The sequence below is a fragment of the Castor canadensis genome, chromosome 13 (genome assembly GCF_047511655.1).
Source record: "Castor canadensis chromosome 13, mCasCan1.hap1v2, whole genome shotgun sequence".
Classification (NCBI taxonomy): Eukaryota; Metazoa; Chordata; class Mammalia; order Rodentia; family Castoridae; genus Castor; species Castor canadensis.
This window is the reverse complement of record NC_133398.1, coordinates 31,359,369-31,365,112: the sequence shown is the minus strand read 5'-3', so window position 1 is coordinate 31,365,112 and position 5,744 is coordinate 31,359,369.

The window sequence follows — 5,744 nt, the reverse complement described above, 5'->3', positions numbered from 1 at the left end:
GTTTGCTAATAGCATTAAAAATAAACATACCCTCTGTAATGTTCTTTAAAGTAAATAAAAGAATCATAAACATGTCACCATATTGAATTCAGTTTAGAAAAGTTCTATTGCAATGATAAACAGACAGTAACTTGGAGGACTGATTAGCACAAGAAACAGAAGCCTTCATATGAACAGAGCTTTAAAAGAGATGTGGTTATCCCTTGGGACTTTAATTAAACCAGACAATTCCTGGTTTATATGGCAGCCACATGTCTTGTTCTCTGTTTAGGCAATGTGTATCCACAAGGGAAAGCCCCTTTCCTCCATTCTCTGCTTACTTGATGTAGGTAGATCTTATGTCGGGTGCTTTGGGAGTAGCACAATCCCTATGCAAAGATCTATCCAAAGGCCTGCATTCCCTCCCTCTATGCTCTAATTCCATCCTTGCTTTTGATATTGGTGAATTTACCTTTAGTGAAGTCTAGCCCCCTCCCAAATTGATTCTGCTTCAGGTCAACAGCTGTAGGCTTGTGTCTGTCCCACTGCTGTGCTTGCTGGGCCTTTGGCTGGAGTCGGTCTTTTTGCTCTCAGGTTGTATCCTTATTGGTGGTCACTGCTGGTAGTTTAAGGCTTTGATTTTCTCCAGTTTCACTTTGATTCAGAGCCCTTTAGGGAAGTGCCAAAAATAAACGCGTAAGGCCAGCTTTGGAATACTGATAAATGCAACTACCCAAACACTGCTAACTCTCTTTTTGTTAAGAAACCAGACTAGTTCCTGGGAAGCTGAAGTGGAAATACTCACTGGGAAGTGACAAGCTTTTCCAGAACTTTCTTCCTGGCCATTACCCAGAAAGCATGGTCCACAACTATCTCCTTCCTGTAACCATTCTCTCTGTCCTGGACACATATTGTGTATGTATGTATGTATGTATTTTTACTTATTTATTTTACCTCTGCATGTTTACAGTAAGTTGCCTAATAAAGGGCCACCATTGTATGTTGGCTGAGGTCAAGTCAACTAGTCTCAGCCCTGCTTCTTACAAAGTCACCTCACATGCCTATTTTAATGACTAGGAAATATTAACATAAATTTTATTTATGTTAACATTTAACATATATTGCAATATTATCATGAAAGTTATCCAAAATGGTACTTGACCCATTGTTAAGTGTTCAATAAAATGGCAAATGTAATGTGTTATATTTGTTCAGGGCATCTTAATCTACATATGGGGACATGACTATGAGAGACCTCCAAGAAATATCCCTGCCATTCCAGACTGCCAGAGAAGAAGAATGTAGAGTAAGGTTCAAAGTCTGTTATAGGACATGTGGAGTTTTATATTGTGCATCTCATATTCTTTGGTCTACATTGCTAAAAATGTGTCGAGTTTAAATTTATGAAGATATATTAAGTTTTCCTTATTCCACTGTAGAACTTGTACATTTGTCTGAATCTAAAAATCAGACAAAAGTGTCTTATATTTTTGTAAATTCTTTTGTGACGTTTATCCTTTATTTATAGGTGAATTTTAGGAAGGTAGGATATAATCACTTAAATTACAAATTTAGGTCCTTAGCTGTCAATCCTGAAATTCAGTGAAATGTCCTAATCAAATTTTAATGTATACTTCTTTGCCCAAACTAATATTAAGCTAAATATGATGAGGGAAAATAAGGTATCAAGAGATAATTTATCAAAACATACTATATGACTCATTTCCTTGAAAGATGCTGATGAACTTTGGTCCTAAAGTTTGTACCTCTAAAAAGTTCAGAAATGAAACAGACACACTTCCTCTGCTGCACTGAGGCCTCAACAGAAGCATGGATAGATTCTATCTCTATTCTTCCCAGGAACGTCCTCCCAAATGTAACATCAGACATACATTGCCCATTTTCTGTTATTCTTGCACTTTGGCCTCTTCAATGCTGATCATTTTATTTTAATTGCTTGATCCTTAACTGTAATTAGTACTACCAGCTGTGCCCTCTCCTGGGCTTTCTTAGCATAGCTAAACCCATATGAACACTAATTAGAGATTCTGGGATTGATCGCATCTTCTTCCCTACACAGTTTCAGTTGTTGCATATAAATATCCCATTACACAGAAGGGGTAGAGAGAGAAGACTGATGAATATTGCTTGCTCCACTGTCTGTTGTTACAGGATGCAAATTTCTGGATTAAGTGATCCAAGAAGTCTAACACAGTCAATAAAGAACATGACCTAGGACTGATCTGCCCGGTTTTACATTTCCTACACTTTATGCATAGTTGATGCCTTAGTTCCTCTCAGTATTGCATGAATGTGTCCTTACTAGTTTTAAATTGTTTGGGGATGACATTACATATTTTTGGTGATGTCCCTATCCCCAAAGTGGCTTAATGTTTTGATGTTGAAGGTTTTAAGATAGATTAATATAGACTTATACAAATATTCTCTCATGATTCTAAATTATTTGTTTTCTATTATTGTTTTTGCCATCCCCATTTTTAAGTTAATCATTTGTTAGTCTTTACTTATATTTGCAAAAATTTGTTTTGTTCTGATTACAACTTTTAACTAATAAATTAACTATCATATCTAATATAAACTAATATCAATTAACTAACTGTTATACTCATGCTTGGATAGTAAAGTCAAGCTTCTCCTCTGAACATGTGTAGTAGGTTTTGAGTTCTTGTCCTTTCCCATTGTTGTTGGAAGATGCAGTGCCTGTGTTTGTTCATTTTGAATTTTCTGAAGATTTTCTTGTAGCATAATATACTATGATTTAATCAAAATCTCATATAAATTTAATTATTTCCCTATTTAATCTGTCAAATATTAACATTCTCACTGTGGTTATGCCACTTCTTTTAGTACAGAAAATTTTACTTTATGATTTGAAGACCGTTTTTTTCTATGTATTTCAGTAAGTGTTTCCTAATAACAAGAACATTTTCTTACATAATTTCAATACTGCAATGTTCAATACCAGGAATCCTAACAGTGATAAGATACTATTACCTAATCTGAAGTCTGTTACCTAATCTGAAGTCCATGCTCAAATTTAGTCAATTTCTTCAGTGATACCCTTTATAGCTCCTTTTTTTCCTGGTTCAGTTTCTCGTCCAGAGTTACCCTGTTGCATTTACTTGTCCAGTTAGTCTCCCTTAGTGTGAAACCTTCTTTGGCCTCCTGTCTTTGGTAACCTTGACACTTCTGAAGAATACAGGCCACTGTGCCACTGTGTGTGTTCCCTCATGATTAGATCACGCTTATGCTCTTTTAGCTAGGATATCACCAGTCGTTCCATATCTTTTTCAATCTGGTGAAGAGCCACTTGGTTTTGAGTTGTACTAACACTGGTGATGTAAGATTGTTTTCACTTGGTTAATATGGTGACAGTCAGACTTTTATATTGTAACTTTACTGTCTTTCTCTTTGTATTTAATTTAAAAAATTGTGGAGACTGGGAAAAATGGTTACCCGTCTGCAAGGAACTGAATCTAGATCCATGTCTATCATGCTGTACTAGTCTCAACTCAAAATGGATCAAGGACCTAAATATCAGACCTGAAACTCTGAAATTAGTACAGGAAGGAGCAGGAAACACTGGAACAAATAGGTATAGGCAAAGACTTCCTCAATAGAACCCCAGCAGCTCAGCAACTAAGGGAAAGGATGAATAAATGGGACATCATAAAATTAAAAAGCTTCTGCTCAACAAAAGGAATGGTCTCTAAACTGAAAAGACCACCCACAGAGTGGGAGAAAATATTTGCCAGCTATACATCAGACAAGGGACTGATAACCAGAATATACAGGGAACTTAAGAAACTAAACTCTCCTAAAATCAATGAACCAATTAAGAAATGGACAACTGAACTAAATAGAACTTTCTCAAAAGAAGAAATTCAAATGGCCAAAAAACAGATGAAAAAATGCTCACCATCTCTGGCCATAAAGGAAATGCAAATCAAAGCCACACTAAGATTCCACCTCACTCCTATTAGAATAGCCATCACCAAAAACACCACTAACAACATGTGTTGGCGAGGATGTGGGGAAAAAGGAACCCTCATACACTGCTGGTGGTAATGCAAGCTGGTGCAACCACTCTGGAAAAAAATTTGGAGACTTCTTAAAAATCTAAACATAGACCTGCCATATGATCCAGCAATCCCACTCCTGGGGATATACCCAAAGAAATGCAACACAGGTTACTCCAGAGGCACCTGCACACCCATGTTTATTGCAGCACTATTCACAATAGCCAAGTTATGGAAACAACCAAAATGCCCTACTATTGATGAATGGATCAAGAAAATGTGGTACTTGTACACAATGGAATTTTACTCAGCCATGAAGAGGAATAAAATCTTATCATTTGTAGGTAAATGGATGAAACTGGAGAACATCATTCTGAGCGAGCTCAGCCAGGCTCAGAAGACCAAAAATCATGTTCTCCCTCATATGAGGACTATAAATCTAGGGCAAATGCAGCAATGTGGTTGAACTTGGATCACATGACAAGGGGAGAGCAAGTACGGGAGCTATAGGAATAGGCAGAAAACCCAAAACATGAAAGCATTTGATGTCCCCACTCCAGAGGATCTAATTCAGAAACCTTAAAGCGACAGAGGTTATCATGCAGGGGATCAGGAACCAATGTAAAGGTCAGTTAGAGTTGAATCAACATGGGTTGTAACACATGGGTACATGAAAGCAATAGTAGGAATCTCTCTGTATAACTATCCTTAACTCAACTAGCAAAAATGCTTTGTCTTCCTTTGTATGCTTATGTCATTTCTTCAACAAAATTGGTGATAAGGGCAGAACAGGACCTGCCTGGAACTGAGAGGAGGGCAGGGTGGAGAAATGACCCAAACAATGTATGCACATGTGAATAAATGAAAAAAAAAACCATGAAAAAAAATTGTGGAGAGATTATTTGAGACTATGCAAATATACCACTTCTCCTCAAACTTTTTCCAATTACACTAGACACTGATAATTCTCTATTATTTGTTCTAGATTTATTATTTGGCACTCTACTATAGGAAAGAACTTTATCTTCTATTAATTAATATTATTATGGACTTATAGGTTATTGTTTCCCCCAATGGATTATAATCCATCATTATCATTATTTGTTTTAATGTTCATATTTGGCCAGTGTGGGCCTCTGGGAGACAGAGGTGGCTCTTGTGTATTGTGTGAGCACTTTATTCTGACTGATACAACAAAAAAAACTATTTTATTTTATTTGGCAAGCAAAGTCAAAAGTTTATTAGAGGGAGATAGAGGGCCCTGTCTTTATGTGGTTAGGGTTACTCTGGTAGGCAAGTCTGGGTGGTCTTTGCAGGAGAGACTATGGTGATTGGCAGATTTGATTGACAAGGTCTTGTTATGTAATGTACATTTTACGCATGCTCTGGTGTGATACATAAAGGATGGAGATGATGCTGTTTTTCTGTGGATGTTGTATCTGTTTTAACTTTTATACCATCTTCAGACTTTTTGTAATGGAGTTTTTATTATCAATAACAGTACATGCCTTCTTTTGTTTTTTTTTCTTTTGGTGATGCTGAGGTTTGAACTTAGGGACTCACACTTGCTAGGAAAGCACTCTCCACTTTAGTCAAACCTGTAGTTATTTGTAAGATACGGTCTTGCACTTTGGTCCAGGACCCTCCATGACCATAATCTTCCTACCTATGCCTCCTGTGCAGTTGGAGTTACAGATGTGACCAGTGTACACCTGGCTTTTTTGT